General features: G+C 47.4%; 1 protein-coding gene across 1 annotated transcript in view; it reads right to left on the reverse strand.

Annotated features, from left to right (window-relative positions):
* Window positions 1–22227, reverse strand: part of P3H2 (prolyl 3-hydroxylase 2) — a 62038-nt gene that overhangs the window by 17059 nt on the left and 22752 nt on the right. The window lies entirely within an intron of this gene.

Consider the following 22227-nt stretch of genomic DNA (forward strand, 5'->3'; position numbering starts at 1 on the left):
GACAACCTGAATGCAGAGGCTGAAGAAAAAAGCTGAACTGAGAGGAAAGCCCCATGTAAGTCTGAGGCAGACAGGTCACTGCAACATGGTCTGTTGGTGATGGGATCCAGCCTGTTTGCCAGCAGCACATCCTCTTAACTCAGATATCCCAACCTCCTGCACAGTCCCAGGTGTAAAGATGCTCTCAGGAAACATGAAATGTAGAGAGGAGGGAAAAGCAGCTGCAAAGACTGCTCTCTCTACCTTAGAGGCTGAGCTATGTCCAGGCTGAAGCCTTCTGCTTGGAGATGGGGACTGAGGACCATTCATTAAGCTCAGCTGTGTATAGCTACAAAAGGCCAGACTCTGCTGATGGTGGCAGAGGTATAAAGAGAAGCTTATTTTGATATACCAAGTTATTGTGGGTTTAGAGATTTAGAACTGAGACCAGACATCAGTTTCACCCTGGAGAAAGCCTCATACACAAACAGAACTGTTAGTGCCACCCATGGCAGCTGCTGGGAGCATCAGGAGCAGAACAGATGCTCAGGTGAAACCTCTGCATGAGCTAGCAAGAGAGAAGTCACTAAAACACTTGCTTCTGAAAGAAAGCCAACACCACTGAGCACCAGCAAGCTGCACTCAGGCCCCTGGGATACATCAGCAGGAGCTTCACATCCTGTCATCCTGCAGCAGGGCAGGCAGGCTCCAGGGCAGAGCCAGCCCAGGGAGCACACAGGAATATCCCCAAAAGGAAGGTGAAAGCCACAGCACCCAGCCCACTACCCAGGTCTGCACACCAGAGCACAGCTGTGCTGCAGTGCCCACAGAAATGCAAAAAATTTGCCTTGTGTAAACTTCAGAAGTTTTTAAGGATTATCTCTGTACTGACAACATGTGCAGGGAAGCCAGGTTTTACTGCAAAAACAACATCTATTCCAGTCTTTAATTTGGAGTTTTCCAAAGGACACCACTCTCCATAATAATCCCTTGGCTTTCCAACAGGCATGAAAAATGACTATAAGAAATTTTTAACTGGAACAGCACATAAAAAAACCAAAACCCCTTCAGAGTAAAAGTTTTGAAGTTTTGGTTGTTTTTTTTTAAAAAAAGACATTCCTATTCAGAAACATACATTCCATTTTGAAATAGACCATTTCAACATAATCCCACTCTGGAAAAGTTCATTGCAGCTGGACACCATCAGATGTGGGAGAAAGGACTGAGCAGAGCACCTCACAAAGGGAATTTTCAGGTCCTGCTGAGTGTCTGTGGGAATGCCACTGCAGCTGGTGGTTAGAGAGAGTCAAGATGGAATAAAAGGTTTGTTGGAGATGTGAGCTGCTGACCTGATCCAGATCACTGTAAGAAGTCACTATTTGAGCCGCCTGGGAGAATTCTTCCACATCACAGATTTCTATTCACAAACAGCACCCTGCCTGTGCAGATTTAAAAGGGGCCAAAGACCTCTCAGAAAGGGAAGTGGTCCCTCAAGACACAACCTGCAACAGTCTGCTGTGGATGTTCTTTATCCCCTTAGCTCTAGATCCTTTTCAGGAAGCTGTCTGAGATCCCAGGATGGGCTTAGTTCTTCTGGATAATATCCACTCCTGTGAAACAGGATGAGTCTGACTTCTAGACAAGAGAAAATCCCTTTCAAACAAGGCTCACACTGTGTCTAGTCCTGCTGGCTCTACACAGCAGACATGACCTTTGGAGTTTGCTAAGTGGACTCGAAGAAGAACATTTCAACTCAGTGCTTTTCAATTTATCATGTTCCATCTTTGCCTTAGAAACGTTCAAGAAACACAAAGGAGGCAACAGCTGCTAAGTTTGGGGGAGTTTTTAAGTGGCTGAGTGTATATAAAAGCAAAATTCCTAACTGGTAAGACACGTTCAGAGTCTAGCTCTGACATTAGTTATGAAACACTGGGGAAACTTTTGCCAAAGCACTCTGCATTCACAAGAAGCAGGATATTTTGGTGCTTAAAGGTCTGGGCTGGGACTCAGGACACCTGGACTTAGTTCCTGGCCCTGTCACAATCTCACTGTGCAGTCACTGGAAAAAAATAATTTTGCTTTCTTTGTGACTGATTTTCCATTGTTTTTAAGTAATAACAATAAAAATAATAGCATTTCTCCCACAGAGTAGTAATTTTGTTTATTTGAATGGCAAGCAACTTGGGGGCTGTAAGCATGTGCAAGCACGTAACACAAGAAGATTTTGATATTTGCACAACAACTGCTAAATGAAAATCAGCAAGGAAAAAATGACAAATATAGACTCACAACCTCAGTATGTGCTCTAAGGTCTGCTTGCTCACCCCACTGGAATGAGATCGCTGGACTGCTGCTGCAGCTTTGCACCAAACCCAAAAAAGACACAAGAAATCAGAGCATCAGCACTGAGAGAGCCCTGGGAACACCCTGCCCTGTCCATTTTGACCTTAACATGCCAACCTCTAGAGCCCAGAAGGGGAAAACACAACATGTAGGCACTGCTGGGTTCTGATGCTGGAAGATGTTTATTTCCCTCATTGTGATTTAGGAGTGGTTCATTTCACAGAAAAATAGGAAAAAATTATTTTAAGCAGCAGAATCTCAGATAAAAGAATTTCAGCAAACTGCAAATGCTCAAACTGCAAATGTGGGAGAGTGCTGGCCTGGGCTACAGTGGGATTGTGGCTTCCAGCCTGCAGAGGTGGCTTGGACTAGCCAGCCTGCTGCAACTGGAGCATTGTGCAGGAACAAACACAGGCTGGAGAAAGGAACTTGAGTGAGCACCTTGATCATCACTAGAGAACTGAACCCAATTCTCACTGATAACCATTGAGAAAATCCTTTATGGGGGCTTTAGGGGCTGCATGGTGACACATAACACCACTAACAGACCCTCACCATTCACTGCCATTCTGGTACCTCTCAAGATATGTTTAAGCCAGCAAACTCCATGCTGAGCAGCCTGATTTGTACCACAGTCACCAACCTGCTGAGCTGAAGAAACAAGCTGTCTCACTGAAACATGTCTAACTTGCTGCTTGATTTTACCCCACTTTGGCTGCTGGGTCCCCTAAAGAGAATCACAAAGGATTCACCTCATCACTCACACCTGCCCCAAACACCTCAGCCCCATGTTCTGAATTCACACCTGCCTTCACTACTTGCAGACAAAGGAATTCTGACCAAATCCCCTCTTGTGGCAGATGCTCAGCAAGCTGGCAGAGACTCCTGCTCCTTCCCTAGGGAAAAACCCCACAGCAGCACCATGGCTCCAGCTACCAGGACCCAAAACCTGCAGTCCTTTAAGTCTGCTCTCTGGAGCTTGGCAGTGGGGATAAGGAAGTGGAAGAGGTCTGTGAGACAAGCACTGCACAGCTTTAGAGTGGTTCATGCAGCCAGGGCTGCCCTCCCACCACCCCTCTGCCTGTGCTGAGCACTGACACACTGCAGCTTATGGGGGAAGCAGCTGCAGCCACAGCAACTGCAGGTATTCAGCTGCTCCCAGCTCACCCTGAGCCTTTCAGGGCAAAAACAAGGATAAAGATGTGTGGAAGTCAGAGGATTTTAGAGTGAATGTAGCCAAAGCAATACCAACTCTGACTGCCTGAGACAAGAGGTCACAGGTATGATGTAACCTCAGACTATTTTTCATAATGAGTTCCCACTGCATTGAACATAATATCAGATATTGGCAGCTGTCAAGCATTCTGTGGCAGACTGTCCTAATCCAATCTGCTTCTACATTAAAGTTTCTTCATCACATAAAATATAGTTGCAATCTAAACCTTTTTTTTGAGGGGAACAGAAGTAAGGTTTGTACACTGAAAAATATGTCAGATCCCTCAGTATTTCTTGCTGTGCCAGGACTGCACCCCACCTGCACATAACTTCAGTTAATTGGAGAGTGCATGATCTTGGCATGGAGCTTGTGATGAAAAATTTCAAACCATTCAGCTGACCTAGAAAATAAAGTCTCCAACCTCGCAGACAATCCCTGGTTTGCTGAACAGATAATGTTTTTCTAATGTTTTTCTAAATTTTTCCACAGCTCCAGTGCTGCTGTGTTCTATTGAAGGCTTAGTGCACTGGGCTCTGCAGAGGAAGGAGGCTCTGGAGCCTGCAAGCACAACAAGGGAAATAAAAGGTTCAGTGTCATGAAGGATTAATCTCATTGTGTCTGTGCACAGCTTACTGCCCAGGCAAGCAGAGCAAGGAGCTGTGAGACGGCTATAAATAGCATGTGACCTTGCCTCAACTATTTTATTATTGCAAACAAGAAGGAAGAAATTCTCCAGAGAAGTTAATCAGGCAGATTTGCCTTTGCTGATGGGTCATGCATTTGCAGAATAATGCTTCAGCTGTTTGCAGCCAACTTTGGCACCAACTGTCCCCACAGAACCACCAAAATCAGAGAGCAAGGCAAGCACACAGCATGAAAGGACCTTAGTCAAGTACAGGGAATAGGTAACAAGAGCCAAAGGTGTGAGGCCATCTCTAAGTTCAGAACCACACCATCCCCTGCTCTCCAAACCCTTTACCAGTTTCTCATCTTCTAACTCAAGATAAGCAGGGTTGCCTCCTATCCCTGTTGCTTCTGTGAGGAGGGGCAGTAATGGTGCATTCCTGGAGGATCCACATGTGTCTTTTCAGAGGTTTTTTTCATTTTCAAAACAAAGACAACCTCCAGCCTGCTTTGGACAGTTCCTATTAGACCTCCCCAAGTACTCTGGTAGACCCAAATCCAAAACAGAACAAATCTGCAGAATTGGCACAGGGAAAATCTCTCACAAGAAAGGAAATTTAGAAATTGCTTGGGGTTTTTTGGTATTCCAACAAGCAGTTTTCAGGACACAAACATATGTGGATTGGTAGGCACACAGTAAAACAAGCTGGCTAGACAATGAATTAGCCTCCAGAAAGTGGGAGATACTTGGAAGTCTAAAATAGAATTGAACACACCACTTTAATACTCTTCATGGAAAAAAAATCTTTCAATTAAAGAAGACGGAAATCATATTTCTTAACGAACCCCTCACTTGAGCCATGCTGGCATTATTTATGTGTGCATGAGTCCATGCTGAGCAGACTGGCTGGATAACCCTGTCTGAAAGGGCCATTTGGCATTGAGAAAGCAAATTAGATTGACCCTTACATTCTCCCTTCCTTCCCTCTCTGACATCCTCTTCTTGAACTGTTCTCAGGCATGTAAGAATGAAGATTTCCACACGTTTCTGGCTGTGCATTATATGCTTCAGCACACACTTGTGTAACAAATCCTGCACAAGGAGCAGGGCATTAACTCACAGCAAAAACACTTCCCAGCAGGAAGGACCCTTCCCATATAAATCTCCCACACACTGAAGCATTGCAGCATTCATTTACAGAGCAAGCTGTGGGAAATGTGTTTGTGTTTACTGAACCTTCAATCTGACATTGTGAAATACACTCTGAGCCACATTTTGTCCTGTGTAGACACTCTGTTCTGCCTAACAAACTCTGAGAGCAGCTAAGTTGTGTGTGAAACAGTATTTTCAGTGAGGAAAAGGTGGGATGCATTCAGCCCTCAGGAATCTGAGCAGGTTGTTACCCATGAAGTTCCTACACCCCAGAGTTTTCCTTGGCCAGATAATTACCCAGTGCTCTTGGAGATGAGTAGCATGGGAGAAGCAATGCACACACACCAATGGCAACAAGCAGTGTTTGATACTAAAAGGTGGACAGTGTAAAATCAGCCAGGCTTTCCACAGCAGACTTTTTTGCATGTTCTCCCTCCTGTTGCTGTAACATCCCTGTGGCAGCCTGAGCTGCTGCTCTCCTGGAGAAGCATCAAAAATGAACCCAGGCGCTTTAAGCTAATGAAATGGAGCAGCTGGGAACAAGCCTGATGTGACTATCCCCTCCCCAGAGATCACCAACACTCCTGTAGGCCACTGCCTGTTAGACAAACAATGAGCTTTCATCTGATATACTGACTGATCACTGAGAGGCAGCTGGACCCAGAGTCATGGAAACACCTGGGAGAAGAAAGGTGAATCCTACTGAACACACTGGCGAGCAGTGAGGGAGGCCTTTGTTACCAAGGGAGGAGGGTCTCATGCTTTTAGGGGAAAACCAGAACAAAACAAACTTGGCAGGTTGTTAAAAGCAGCTTTGCAGTTTAGATGTGAATTTTCTCCAGCATCTTGCCTCCCTGGACATTGCAGCTAACCAAGCTGCACTGACTGATAACTGGGTCAGACTCCTAACCCAGCTGTCTCCACACTGGTATCTCTATGGAAGTAATTACTAAAACACTTTAGAAAAACACAACAGAAAAATCTGAGACAAGCAAAAAAATTCTTACAGCAGAAACTTTCCTCCCTTTCTAGGGTTTAGCAATGGCTCAGCACCTCTCAGAAGAGTCAGACATGATGAGCTGTTGAATGCCCTTTGGGAGCCAAAGTTTCCTGTGCAGATGCATATGCTTGTCTGCTGCTACTTAACAACATCCAAACAGCTACGTGTGTCCCCAGAACACGCCCTTCTCAGAAGACACATGGTTTTCCACCAGCATCCCAGAGCCAGGAAGCCACAGCAACCTGGTGATAAATGACACTTGCTTTTTGCAGCCCTTTTATGCTGTAAATGGAATTTTGTAACAGGCTTAAGGCCTGTGCCAGCCTGAGGACTGCCTCCCTACCTTTCCTTGAGCAATAGAAAGATCTCCTGAAGTGACTCAGTGACCATGGTCAGTGCATGGTGTTAGCACCACAGCTTTAGTTTGAACAGCAGAGTGCAGAGCCCTGAGAGTGGGCTCTAAACAGGACTGTGCTATCTGAGGAAGAGGTTATCTCTCCCTGCCCTGATCTGTGATGGGGCAGCAAAGGGAGAAGCAAATAAACCATAAATTTCAACAACAGACTCGCAGAATATCTATGCATCATCCCCTCACCCAAAAGCCTTGACACTCTTCAAGGAAATAGTTTTCATTCACACTTTGTTAAGACACAATATTTCTTGAATACCTTTTCCAGGGCTCAAGTCATAAACAAGCAAATAATGACTGACAGCTGCTGAATCCATGGAAACCATCATGATGGTGATGAACACCAGGGCACTGCAGATCTGATTAAATAAACCATCAGATTTCAATTCAAGCATTTTGCAAAGTCTGTAGAAGATCTACAGACTGGGAGCAGGCTTTGCTCACCACAGTGGGAACTGACTGACACCAAGGAGAAGAAAACTCAGCTTATGCCTTAAGTGGGTTTGAAGAAAACTGCCATATTTGAAGAGAAATTTCTGTGTTGATTCACCCCTGCTGGGCCAGCAAGAAGGCAATGCACTGGGAACAAAGTTTGCAGAGAAAGAGAGGGAGTACAAGCAGTGGAAATATATCCATAGTTCTGCAATTTAATCTTGGTTGGTCTGAAAAGCAAAGGAGAGGTCTTGCCAGGAGCACTACCTGTACAGGCTGCCAAGTTCAGTGCAAAGATTCAAGTACCCCAGGAATCTTCCCCCAGCAGTGGCCAGGGGTGGACACTTGTGGACAGGGCATCGTCAGCAATGTCCAGCAGCTTCAGACTTCCTGAACCAGGATTTGCCTCTGGACCACTGTGCTGAAAAGCCACTGATGGCCCTGTCCTCCTGGGAGTTGTGTAATCCTTTCTGGAACTCATTTATACAGGCTGCAATAAATAAGGGATTTGGGAGGTTTTAAGACATCAGTGTATTATTTTCACCAGAGTACATGTGTGGTTGAGAAAGACCTACCACTAGGCTATGCTGGAGTTTTCAGGAAACGTGGAACTGCAAAGCACACATTGACTCATTGGAAGGCAAGAGGCATTGCAGCAGCAAAACTCCTGAGGTTCCTCCAATGCTCAATGCTCCTAAAACCCAAACCCATCTGAATAAAACAGGGATAGGGTTTCCCACCAAAATACACCTTCTGAAATAAAGGGACATGAAACAGGGCAGGGGAAGGGGTCCACAAGAGACCTTCTCATCCAGAGAGCACATCAGGTGTCGAGGGTTGATGACAGGATGAGTATGCTGGCATGGGATGGACTGTGCTGCCTTCACAGCAGAAGAAACGTGCATTTCATTTGCAGAGGATGGAATTCTACGCTTGCAAATGTGCCTCTGACCCTCCTCCAGCTCCCCCAGCTTTGATGAGCACTGTTACTAATTTGAGAGAGGAATTGCTGGCTTTGAGAGCAGAGTAACTCCAGCCCCCAGAATGACACCTCTGGCAGCCCAGGGGACTGTGTGGAGATGTGTGCTCTGCTCAGGCTCTTGGTGCAGCTCCAGAGGCTCCTGTGGAGTCACACCAGGGCAGATCTGGCTCGTGCTCCACTGAGCAAGGCCACATACCACGGGGACAATTGCCTCCATACGTGACACACACCACAAGCCTCAGCTGGATTTGCTGCTTCTGCAATGAAAACACTTTGCTTGCTTTCCCCAGCCTTGGCTTGGTAATCATTACTAAACACTTATCAGCTAGACAGCCTTCATTTCCTGAGAGCCTGGACCTAATTACACCAGGAAACGTGCTGCTTTTTCTGCAGACACTGAGAAATGCTGCTTTCTGAGCCCTTCTACTACAATGTTTAACTTTGTTCTGATTAGTAGAGGAGGGAAAAAACACAGCCAGATCTCAAGAGGCAAATGCAGTGATCATTCACAGAGATGGCCCGGCTTCACTCTACATCATTAATAGTCACAACAAAATGCCACAGATATTTCATCTCCCCTCCCTCCCTTATTCATCCTAGCTGAACCCTGCGAGGCCCCTGCAAAGAGGGATCATTTTCCCTGAATTGCAGGTAAGGAGTCTGATGTCTCACAGCAAATCAGAACCAGACCTGGGGGCTGCTGGCTCCTAATGCCTTTCCTCGAAGGAGTGAAACAAGCCCTGCAGCTCCATCCCGTTATCAGGACATTCGATCCAGGGGTGGGATGAAGGAGCCCTTGCCAAATGTGCTGCTCACAGAGCAGGGTTTGAAACCCCTCCTTTGTGCCATGGGGCCCACTGGGATGTTCAGCCACAATTGCCCACTTGTAATAGAGCCCAGTATCACAATCAAATCAAACTGTTGGTTAATTAGTGTATAAAAAAACCCCTACAAATGGACAGTAATGGAGTTATAGAGCCATTAGCACCAAATCACAAGATCTGCTACAGCAGCATCAATCACTTTTACCCTGTGAGCAGCCCAGGAGCTGCTGCCCATCCTGGAGGACTGCCAAACACTCACATCCAACGGGAGAGACCTAAGGCAAATCTGCTTGGAGAACAAAGGCAAGGAGACTTGAGCTAAGGAGTTGTGCTTCCACTGACTGATGCTTCCAGGCATTTTCATTAATCCTATTATCCTGGCTTAGTAAAGAACCTGCAGAAATGCAGAGTGGGTCCTCCTAGTCGTGCAGTTTTCCCTTCACAAGAATTAGCAGAATGTCATGGGTGGGATGTGCCAGCTCCCAGTTTGACCAGTTCACATGTGGCCAAAGGAGTGAGTGACCCAAGGAGAAGTGGGTGCATGTCAGTCCTTGAGACAAGAGGTGTGCCCTCTGCAAAGGGCTGATCAGTGGCACATCCCACATTTCTGACTGTGCTCTCCTACAGGTGTGTACCTTCACCCCTTTCCTCACAGCCACAAGCTGGAAATGAGACACAGACCACTACCCTGGGCAAGAGCAGCCCATGGACTGGGCACTTGGTCTGCACACATTCCTTTACTGGGAGCAGGTGTGGACAGAGCCAGGAGGGATGCCAGCCACAGCCTGGATGAGGTTAAACACAGACAGGGTTAAGCTCCATCTTCTGACAACCCTGTGGCCCTGCTTGCTGGAAACCCTCAGACACACTCCTCCACAGCCTGCTTGACATCAAGGGCTGGAAAGCATGATGATGGATGACCTTCACTGGTCTACCCAAGCACTGGCTCCTCAGTTTCTTAATTCTCAACCAGCACCAGGAAGAAACATCCTGAAGGATGCACGTGTCACTTGAGGCATGACACAAGTGTTTATTCCATCACTGCTTGTGTTGCTCTTCCTGCCTGGGATGGAGAAAGCAGCTGCTTGGAGCAGCTCCAGGGAAGGACAGCCCTATGCAGAGAGAGCCCTGCCAGCTGCAGGATGATCCACAGCCCGTGGGGAGCTGGACAGGAGTGCAGCAGGATGCCCAGGGGGTGCTGTGCCCCACAGAGGTGCTGTGGGACCCCCTGAGCTCAGGCTGTTATCACTCACAGCACTGGCTCTGTGTCCCTGCTGCAGCCCCAGCAGTGACACCACCCTGAGAGACAGTACCTGCTGTCTGGGGCAGAGCTGTGCAAAAAATGAGAAGCTGTCTGCCTTTGCTGAGGGCACAGCTGAAGTCATCCTCCTGTGAGAGGCCAGTGTTTTCCAAGCACTGGGGTTCTGCTCTCAATTGCTGGCTCTGGTTCTGATTTGCTGATGATTCTTCTGCTAGGCTCTAAGCACCCCCATGACTCAGTTTCCCTGTTAAACAGGAGCACAAACCTTTTGGCCCTGACTGAATGACAGCATTTAAATACCTCAGATGGCATATGAGGGCTTAAGACATTGCAAGATTTTTCTGTTGATCTGAAAATTATGCAGTGCACTCCTGTAAGAGCTCACTCAGTCCTTATAAGTGGCTCTTTGTCACTGTTCCCATCCACACCCTGGTTCCTCTTTGAAAGGCAAATACCATAAAAAGCTGTTTATAGAAGCTGAGATCTAGAAAAGAGAAGTCAAATAGGGTCAGGCTCTCCATGGCTTTGCTGCCCTGAGCTGTGGCCAGGGGCTGGCTTCCTGCTCCCCCTGTGACTGCAGGGAACACTGACCCATTTGTCTGAGGAGCTCCAACGTGGGTGGGTGGGTGGGTGTCTCCTGCCCCTCCGCAGAGAAACATTTCATCTCCAGTGGAAAGAGCTGAGATGGAAAAAGCGGATGATGCCAAGATTAAGAAAGAGAATTAGGGAACCAGCAAGCGTCCCTAATCAATCATGCTTGGACAGTGAGGGTTTTATGTGCACAAAGACTTCACTTAAATTCCTTTTTACATTTGTCCACAAGAAAGAACAAAAAATACAGTGGCTGAGGAAGCTGCCAGATGTTGATTCACCCTTTTGCTTTCTGCAAATGTTTCCATTTTGTTGAAAACCTGATTAGCAAACTCAGACACCCTTAAAAAATTATTTATTCAGAAAATAAAACCTGCAAGCAGCTCCAGTGGCAGCACATGACATGGATGAAGGCAGAGGAACTCTGCTATCTAGCAGACTTCATGCCATTAACTTTTCCTGGCCTGGAGCAGCAGAACTGAACCGGTCTCTCTCTCACTGGTACCAAGTCTGGTTTTCCCTGGCAGAAAAGAGAAAGCTTAAAGAAACAGATGTCAGTGCAGGGATTTTTAAAAGAAAATATAGCTAAGTATTTTAACAAAACTTCTGATAAGGATGCTAGCCATCATCTGGTTCACAAAGATAATTTAATTTGGCTAAACACAATCCAGTGTGACAACTGAGACAGGCAGAGACAGAAAGTCACAGAGGGCAGCAAGGCAGGCAGGGTGTAATGACATCCTGTGGGACTCATCCCAAACCTGAGTGGAAACTACAAGCCCTGAGAAATCCCATCACAGCCAGTGAGAAGGAACTGCCACCACACACCTCTAACAACAGCTCTGAGCATCCCAGGCTGGAGAGTGCAGGAGCTGCAGCACTTCCCAACAGTTCTGCTCTAAACAGAGATTTACAGCCAACTATTGATGGATTAAATAGGGTGAAGACTAAGTCACAAGTCTGTTGTTACATTTACTCAGCCTCTGGCATGTGCACCTAACCATAATACCGCATCTAATTTTGGTTTTGTTTTTAAAGAGAATCAGTTTGGACTTAGTTTCCACAAAACTCTTCTGTTTGACTTGGTGAACAACAGCTGCTCATTTCAAGAAGCTGTTGGAAAAACATTCATCTGCTCCCAGATCAGACTACTGCTAAAAAAGCAGATCATCCTTCTAACACTACCCAAAAAAGAAAAAAGGAAAAGAAAAAAAGGAAATATTTGTACTTTTAAAAGTGCAAATATGAAGAACTTCTTACAAATGTGTTTTGTTCTTTTCAAAGCTAATTCAAAACATAAATACCTGCAGATGCAACTTCACTGGAAACACGTGGCTTTCCATCCAAAATAAATCTGGGGCACAGAATAAAATCTGCATGACCTAAATGGTGACTTGGCAAGCAGAGGCACGGGCAGACCTGCACAGTTAGCAGCAGTGCTGCATTCAGCTCCCTGGGTTATGATTTACAGATGCTTTCTGTGACGGCAGCATCCCTCCCCTCTGGAGCTCACGGTGCCGGGCTGTGGCACAGGCACTGCAGCAGAGACATTCCAGGAATAACGTCAATGTGAAAAAGAACCCTGGGCTCCAGTGATAGCAGCAGAAAGTTCTCTGGCTGCCAGACCACAAACAAGCTGGAGGCGTTTCCCTCCCTCATCCTACTTGACACCGACCTGAGCCAAGCTCCTTCAGCAGCTCTCCAAAGGATTTACCATGAGCCCGCCCGTGCGTCCGACTCCAGCTGCACAGCCTGTCCCTGCCTGGCAGAGGGAAAAGGCTCTGCTTCACAGGACAGCAGCAGCAGCAAAAGATCTGTCTTGTGATGGGGCAGGAGAGACAACAACCTCCAACTTTACATCAGTTCTGGGCTGGATTTTACTCCAGACCAACAATAGTTGCAGCTTTTGACTCCTGGAATAAAGAACTGCTCCAAGGGAAAGCCAAAGCATCAGAAGCTGCCTCCCTTGGATTGCCCAGCACTGGGTGGGCTTCCCGCTGCAGCCAGAGATTGAAACTCCCCTTCAGGTGTGGGCTGAGGGCTTCCCACCATGCTGGATGCTCAAACCAGGGCTGCAAGGCAGCTGCTGTTTTCAAGTACCATATCACACTTTTTTGCCTCACGCCTAACAGGTCAGCTGGCCTGCTGGCATTTCTGACTGTTCAGGCAAAGAGGTCAGCCTTAGGTACCCACTAACTGCACAGATGACAGCAGTCCAAAGAGATGGCTCAGAGCAGGGCCAGTGCAGCCCCAAACATGTACCAGAAGGTGGGGAACTCCTTCTCTCACCTCACCCCAGAGAGCTCATGAGAGAGGTTCAGAGCCAAGTCTGGAAGAGGAGGACAATGAGGGCAAGAGAGATACAATAAAGAGAGATACAATAAAGTTTCTCTTTTGGAAAACAGATGGGAATAAACCCTGCAAAAAGGCTTTATGATCCCTCAAGCAGGAAATAAGTGATGACATACTGTCATGTTGCTGTGTCAACAGCTGACACATCGCAGCAGGGTAATTTCACAGACTCCCACGTTAGTTTAAAAGCTCTTTTTGAAACCACAGAGCTGGGACAGAGGCACTTTGAGTCTTGCACAGCAATGGCTCTGCAGCAGGCCTGCTGCTGTGGATGCAGTACCTCAGGAACCAGCCCTGCACAGGGAAGCCACAGCCAGCCCTGCCATGCACTGAAATCATCTGTGGCTCACCACAGATAGCTGCTGATACAGGACCAAAGCACCAGCCTCCCTTCCCTTTCCCCTTCCAAGGAAACAGAACCCTGACCCAAAGTGTGCTCAAAGCATTCATTGTTGCCTGGCCAACACACACTATACTTGAAGCTGACCTGGAAACCCTTGAGGTTGCGGACAAAGCTCTGCACGTCTCAAGCAGGCTACAGCACCTCTGAGAGTCTCCTTTATCCCTAAGAGGGCTTTTTGTTTGCTTTTAACATTATACACCAGAACATTGCTCCCTCCTTCCCTATCTTTCTTATTAGAAGCAGGCACCAACAAAATTGCCAGGCAGTTTTTCTAAGAGTCTGCATATTCACTTTCTCTGCTCTTTTTAGCAGTGAGGTGCAAGAGATGAATCCTTGAGGACTGGCCCACATAGTTCTGCTATTATGGAAGGCAGGAGGGATATCTCCAGGAAACCCTGTATTTCATTGTGCTGCCAACTGGAACTGTGTTTCTTCTTCCAGCAGTGGGTCCATAGTCAGATACCAGCACAGAGAACAAAACTCATGTTCCCTACTCGTGTTTCGTGATGGAAAGGCTGCCCCTATTCAGCTAAGTTCTGCAAAGCCCATTCAATCTCTGAGGAATATCTCCTTTTGGAATCCAATTTCATTTCCCAGCCCATGATATTAGAGACAGCCTGGGTGTAGATGCAGCTCCCACCAACTTACTCTTTTGAGAGTGATCCTGCCTTTGAGAGAAGTTTGGTGAAGTTACCAAGTGAGTGCACACACCCTCTCCTTGGAAAGCAACACATTAGATAACAGCCTGGGCTCAGACTTCAGAGTAAGTGCTTTTATTCATTAACCTATTAATTTGCCCTGTGCCCTGCTCCAGGTTGGTGCCTCCATGCCCTGCAGCAGGCTCTCTGGAGCAGCAGCAGCAGATGTGCTCTGCCCCAGCTGCAGCACTGCTGGCCAAAGCAGGAGGCAGGATCCTGGGCCACGGCCATGACTCACGCTCCCAGCCCTGCCAAATAAGTAGTTTTGGAGCAAGGAAGTGACAGGCAGACTCAAATTAGAAAGCTGGTGAAACAAAATGAATAGAAAATCCTCCTCAGTTCTCCTTGCTTGCATCCAGCAGGGAAACAGGGTGTGCAAAGCATGAGAGGTGTCAGGGCATGGTGGTGCTGCACTGACACACAGATGGGCTCTGGCCCTTCTTCTAGCAGAGGGAAACGCCCTTTCCAGCACTTCACACCTGCTCTAGTGGGGTGATGGCCATGTCCACATGCTTGGCACACAGCAGGCCAGGCAATGCCCTGCCTGGGTGAGTCACCATACTACACAGGATGCTGCCAACCACACTGCAGCTGGGTGGGTTTCCCTGCCCACCCTCTGCTGTAGAACATCAGAAGAGGTAACAAACTCCCCAAGTATTTCCCCAGTTATTGTATATCAGGATGGGTGATTCTGAGCTCACAAACAGGTGCAGGAAAACATAAAAACTTAGAGCCATGACAGCCAATGGCAAATCTCCTAATGCCATGGGGAGTCCAATATACAACCCCAGGTAAACTGGCTCAAGAAACAGATGCTCCAAGCTTGCCTGCTACTTAAGGACTTAACTCACAGGTTTCTTGGATGGCAATACCAAATATGCAGACTGTGAGAGGGGCACTTTTGAAGTTTTTACCCTAACAAGAGTCAACCATGTGTTTAGCTGGCAAGAGGGGGTCAGAGGCAGAGCAGATCAGCATGAACTACATCCCACCAATATCACTGGATGAGTGCCCTGCCCATAAATCACATTGCTGTGAAGAAATCTGAAGGCATGGTGATGATGACCCCTTTTGCTTATGTCCCTGACCCTGGTGCTTCCTACAGGAAAATCCATTATATCCTGTCCCACACACATACTTTGCCCCAAAACCTTCTTTGCCAAGTTTCAGCCCACGGCTGAGATTTGATAGCCAAGTTAATGACTTCAGTATGTGTCAGTTCAGAGGGAGGAGGATGACAAAGTCAGCCTGACTCTTTCCCACAGCCCTCTGTGCCTGGTAAATAGGAAAAACATCAAGAAAGGGAGGAGGATGCTGTGCCACAGCCCTTGGGAAATCCTGCTGCGTGACTGGCCGGGCAGGGTGGATCAGCTCTCAGGCAGGCAGGGCAGATATTGTCAAGGAAAGAAAAGGGCTGATTAGGCTTTCTACCACTAATCATATCAAAATAGCATATTGCTTTCATTGGCAGTGAAGCAGAAAATGAAATGGTGCAAAAAGGAGAAGCCTCAGGTGAAGTGGACTGGAATAATGTCAGGTCTGGAGGAACAGCAGCCCTCAAGTGCCCTTTGTGCTTGAGTTTTTCTTCTGCACATCGGGGGGTCTGTGAGGTACAAGCTATCAACTCCTACTCAGCAGCCCATGGGAATCCTCCCACACTCCTGCCTTTGCACTGCTGCTGAATTGGCAAGTGCCTGCAGGCTAAAGCCAGCCCCTGGGACACACAGCCAGATGGTCCCACTGCCCACTCTGATGGCTGGGGAAGAACATCCTCACTTGCTACCTCTGAGAACAATTTAAGTTCACTTTCTCCAGCACAAAGGGGAGCAAAGATGCTTTTACTGGCATTTAACTCCAGTAATGAATTTTGGTTCACAAGTCTGACCCACAGGCTCTCAGCTCTCAAATCAAAACCTGCAGAGGACATCTCCTTGCTGCTGCACAGAAGGACAGCTTAGACCTTGCCAGACTTTGGTGCCATGGCTCACCTGTGCTGGGTCCCTCACACTCCACCACCCCAAGCCCACACAGATCTGGGCTCTCTGGGGCAGGAAGGGTTTGCTAACATGTCTGAACACTGATTAATAACTAAAGCATTGACTTTTTGTGACTACCTAATGCTATAACATTATAAAAAAAAGAAAGAAAATAAAAAGCAGGAATACCAAAGAATAATTGAAACAACGTACTGAAACTCTCTAGAGTGTTCCTAAATGACCCAATGAGTTGGTTTTTTTTTATTTTTCATGCAGATCCTGTGCAAAATCAGAGCACATGATGGGAGGGAAGCAGAATGCATATGAGATCACACATCTAACAGGTACATGCCACAATGGGGCATAAAAGCACTGTAAATCTTGAGGATATTCCCAGGCCAAAGCCTCCTCAAGCATTACAGCTTTTATCATCTAAACACACAGGCATGCTCACACACAGCAGCACGCTGTGACAGCATGCCAACTGTCTGCAGACCTGCATGCACTTATACATAAAGCAAATATTATCACAAGGGCAAACTCTATGCCTGCAGTCAAAGCCAGGTGGAAAGGATCAGTTTAGAAGTGGTGTGATGCACCTCATCTCCAGAATTCAAGCAGCTGGACAGAGTTCAAAGGTGTTTTTCCTTTTTTTCTCTGTGTGCTGGGTGTCTTCTCCCTGAGCAGCCCTACCCCCAGGAAGAGCTGAATGCAAATTGTCCCTTAATTGACAAAAATAACTGAAGGAACTGGGCTGCAGCAGGGCTTAGCACAGCTCAGCTGTCCTTCGACCCAAAACCTCTGCACCCTCCCCTTCTCTGGGATGCTCAGACCCTTTGCTGCTGTCAGTAGTCTGTGCAGAGAACAGATGCCTTTTCCATACACAAAATGAATTATTTCCTTGCTCTCAAGAGGGAAACACTTCCCTCCCACACATCCATCAGGTTAATGCACATTTACAGCTCCTCCAAGGGAGGGAAAGGACCAGGGATCCCCATCGCACCTCAGACTTTCAGCACTTTGCTCCCAATAAGTTACAAAACCCTTTGCTGCTGGAGGGCAGCCTGGCAGAGCAGGGTCCCTGAAGGAAGGGCACTGATGGGGGCCAGGATTTGGGTCTGTCTAGCTGCTGGAAGCACTTCAGCTGGCTGTGACAGAGAGAAAAAAAAATTAAATCACTAAAAAAAATCCAGGAGGCTGGGGAGTTAATGTCATTAAATATCTGACAGCTGGAAAATGTGAGCAGCCATTGTCTGCAACCCCCCACAGCTCCTCTGGCCAAACCAGTTTGCTGAAAGCAGCAGCAATAAAGCATAAAAGCCAAGACTGGAAACTCTGACTCCCTCCCCGCCCTGCTGCCCTCACTGAGGGAACAGGAAAGCTCAGAGGTCACCCTGCCCCAACTCTGGGTCCCTGGCTGCCCTGCACCCCCTCCCAGCCTTGTCCCCACTGCAGCTTTGAGGCAGCAGCTCTGGATTGTGCTGAGATGCCTGAGGAGCCCATGGCAGGAGCTCTGTCACCTGCTCCAAGCAGCTGTGCCCCATCCCCACACTGCCACCAAACTGCTTTGAGCGCAGCTCCTGTCCCACTGAGCTGCCCTGGGCAGGGAAGGAGCAGGCAGCTGCACCCCACACCCCCAAAACCTCCAAAACATTGCTCCTGCCCCTTGACCCAGCTCCACTGATGGGATGTGCTGCACACCTTAGGGCCTTGCAGCTGAAACAAAACTGGTCCTCTGCAGACTGAGGCATGATCTTTGCACTGTCCTCAGTGTGCATCCATGTCTTAGCATTGGCTGCATGGAAAGAGAAAGAAACCCAGAGTTTCAGACACATACAGCATCCTCCACCAGCCAGCAGTGGCCAACAGCTCCAGGGTATCAACAGCTTCACTGTCCCTTAACCTTCAGGCTACCTTCCTTTCCAGCAACTGATCCTGCACCCTCAACAGGCACAGGCTGGCCACTGATCTGCTCCAGCAGCACCCTGAGCCTCCCCCACTGTCAGACTGATCTGGTGCCAGCATCAGTGGGAGCATTCTGAGAGCTCTGCTGGGAGGAACCTTGTCCTGGGAGAAGATTTGATGGTAAACTGTGGATTTTTCCCTTTAAAGCTTGCAGAGGATTTTCATCAAAAAATCTTCACAGTCTAGTTCTGAAAGTACTGCATTCAGGCACTTTACATCCCACTTCACCTCCCAGAATAATGAGCAAACAAACCAAAGATTCAGTTCCAGGAGGTCCTTTTAAGCATCTCCAACTTATGGACAAATTACTGGGACTCCTTTGCCTCAGTCCATGTAGCAAGCTTCAGGTTTTATCTGATCACAGGCAGGCAATGAACTCTGCTGTCCCACCAGTTAAAGGACTTGAGGTAATTTCCACTGGTGCAGGTCAACCTACTCCACACTTCAATAAGAAATAAATAATTGCCTTCATAGTGTGAGAATTAAATCTGTCCTGTGTTCACACCCAGATGCTCCCTTTCACATACACTCACTCTGAGGTCTCCCAGAAGTTACTCTGGTGCACCAAATCCTGTGAAACACTGAAAGACACCAACACCACTTGGCCTGAAGAGCCCTTTGCTCAGCACCTCATCAGATGACACAGCTGCAACAGATCTACAGCAACAGCACAGCATGTTCACACTCCCACAGAGCAATAACCGAGACCCAAAGACATCCATTTCCTCACCACTTCCCTGATGAGTCCCACACACTTCTGCAGCAAACAGGAGGATCCTGATCAAGGCAATTCACATGGGTATAAGCCACGTTTTCCCTGGCATCTCCCTCACTGGATGCTCATGAACTCCAAAAACCACATAAGAGCACCTCACAGCAGCTTGTTCCAAAGTCTTTGTGTTCCTTTCCAGGCCATCTGCCTTCCTCTATCTTACCTTCATCCAACTGGGAAACACACGTTTAATTGCATTCATTTATGTCCAAATAGGCCTATTGAAAAGTAAGTGGATTAAAAGCTGGTCTGGAAAAAAAATTAAACCCTATTGCAGCACAGCACAGGCTGTATTTGGGCTGCCATGTAATGCAGGCAATGGGAATTCTCCTCTGCAAGAGGCATTGGGAATTTCATGTTGCAGCACAGCCAGCTGCAATGGACTTAGCAGATGTCAGAGACCCACAGCCTCAGCCATCTACCTTTGATCTTATATTCCATTCCTTCATTCCAAGTCTGAGCAGCCATTTAAGCACGGCAGAGGCTCAGTGCACTTCTGCAGATGGATCTAAACCCCTCTCTGAGCTCCAAGGACAGGAGCTGCACATACTCAGCTGCAGGCAGCACAAGAACACCCACTCATTCATACCTTCACCCCTGCACTGTCATCCAGCACCCACTGAGGGATACTCTGCTTGAACCTTTCCATTGCTGCAGACAGTTAATGCTAAAACCAGGCTGGCTGGGAGCTGGTGACTGAGTCTGAACATCAACACCTTCCTGCTGGCACTTGCACCAGTGAAAGCAGTGCTGCTCAGCCTCCAGCCCCCCACGAGAGGAGCCCTGCTCTGCTGGTGAAGGGGAAGAGATTATACAAGCCTTTCCTACCTCTGTAAGCCCAAGTCCAGTAGTGCAAGGTAGTAAAAACTACCAATAAATAAATAAATAAACAAATCATGTGACATTAGAGCTGAAGAGTCAGATGTAAAGCATCAGGCTCGTGGTGCAGAAACACCTGAGTGAACAGCAGCAGTACAAGCAGCCTGCTTCCAGCCCCTCCTGGTAACTCTGCTGGTGCTGCACTGCTCCATCTGGCTATCCCAGATGCTGGCTACCACAGGACACCCACTCTCCACACACTCAAAACTAACATGGGAATAACCAGAAACCAACCTCCAGGACAGGCCATTCATGTAAGAGTGGGACTCAGTGATCCTTGTAGGCCCCTTCCAACTCAGAATATTCTATGATTCTCTGACTTGTTAAGCTTAACATCTTCCCTTCCAATCTATACCATACCAAGCTGCTGAGTCTCAGAGGTGGCTCCTTATGAGAAAGAAGGGACAGGAGAAATAAAACTCTACAACAGTTTTTTGCAGCCCAGTGAAAAAGTTCAGCAGTGTTTGGCAGATCATTAAGACCTGCACAAACCTACTGAGCTCCAGGCTTCCTCTGAGCTTCCCCCTCCCAGCTTTGCTTGTCTCCCTTCCCTGGCACAGCAAAGATGCAGAGCTGGCATGCTCCTGCTGTTAATTAAGCAACAGCAATTAGGCAACACATTTTTAAGCGTTTCTCTCACAGGCGAGCTTGGGAAAGGCTGGCTTCAGCATTAAACCAGCAGCTGTGAACAAAGTGTCCAATCAGTGCATCACAGCGAGGGAACCTGATATGTAAACAGCCTTGTCAGTAATTACCCCAATGCTTTCCAGTGAATTGCTTCGCTCCATTAGAGCCTCGACTTCTGGGGGCTGAGAGCAGACAGGGATGCTGCAGGAAGCAGGGGTTAGTCTGGTGCTTAAACCAAAGCCCAGGACACTTAACTGGAACAACCTCACTGAAATATTCACTGTTGTATTAAGGGAGCCATGGTGATGTGGAGTGGGCCCTCTCTGCACGATCCTGCAGGATTTATCCATCTATCCCATGGGCTCTGGGCTGATGTTTATTACAGCAGAGCCATGGGAGGGAGGCTGTTTGACACAGCCCCTTGGAGCTGAATTCAGATATTGCTGCTCCCTTCTCAAAAAACTCCTTGGGAGGGGCCTGGCAGATAACAGGGATGGGCAGCTCTCCATCAACGCACAGGGAATTGGACCAAGCTTTCCCCTTCGCTCCAGCAGGAACCAGGGGCTTCATGAGATCCACGTGGTGCTGCAAACACGTTCCAAGATCCCTGAGAAAAATGCTGAGCAGCTCTCCCACAGGCAGCGTGGAGCAGCTGCAGAGTGAGCAGTGCTTGCTTGGAGCATGGATGGGGTCAGGGCTCCAGCTCGGATCCACATGGAACAGCAGTGCCAGCACAGCCCTGCCCTGAGCCTCCTCTCCATGCCTTTTCCCTCCATTAAGACATAAGAGCAAGGCCACCTAAACTATGTGTTCAGGGAAGCCTCAAGCACAAAAAGATTTCCTGGGTTTTTTTCTTTGTTGTTGTTGTTTTTGGGTTTTTTGTTTTATTTTTATTAAGGCTACTCCTGCTCTGCTCCAATAAACAGGCGAAGGTTGCCAAGGACACCCAGTAAATCACACACATGCTCCACTCCTCTCAGCTGAGTATTTACAAATTTCTGAAGTGCTGAATGTCTTCAAGCCGTTCAGCTTTCATCTGTAATATCTATCTCAGTGCTTCTGAGATTTTCCTGCAGCTATCCTAAATTAACAAGGATCGGAAGCCAGGCTTCATCTGTAACCCTAAAGGTTCAATCACATCATTTTGCTTCAACATGCCAGACAAGACAAAAACAAACATTTCTCAAAGGAATATGAGTGAAGAGCCCTCTCCCAAAGGAAAGCAAGAAGCCCTGAGTAAGAAGGATGACTTAAAGTAGTTACTTCTATCTGTCTAAATATCTGTAGCACATGCAATGCCTGGGTGCAAAACACCCAGTGGACTTTGGATTTAAACTCCATGTTTGCAAGCTGTGTTTTCTCAGCAGTTAAAAATAACCAAATATAAAGAAGTATCATGAAAGCTTTCCCAGGGACCTCACTTTCTAGCCAGCATTCAACTTTCAAAGTAACATCGTTCATTTCTAATTCATGTACTGCTTCATTGCCTTTAACAACACTTCACCCCAAATCTGCACTTTCTCTTCTGCCTAAAGCACTAATTTCCATTACCTCAAGATGTATCAAATTCCAAATTTTTGCTGCAGCTTCAGGTTTTCACACTCAGGTTACAGACACCTCATTAGCCTCCCCACATCTGGTTCAGGCTACAAGGTGTTCATTCTGCCACACGCCAGAATCAGTCAACACGACTGTCTGGTTACATACAGGCTCCAAAATGTCTCATGTATAAGAAAAAAAA

Source organism: Erithacus rubecula (assembly GCF_903797595.1).
Source record: "Erithacus rubecula genome assembly, chromosome: 11".
In the NCBI taxonomy this organism is placed as follows: domain Eukaryota; kingdom Metazoa; phylum Chordata; class Aves; order Passeriformes; family Muscicapidae; genus Erithacus; species Erithacus rubecula.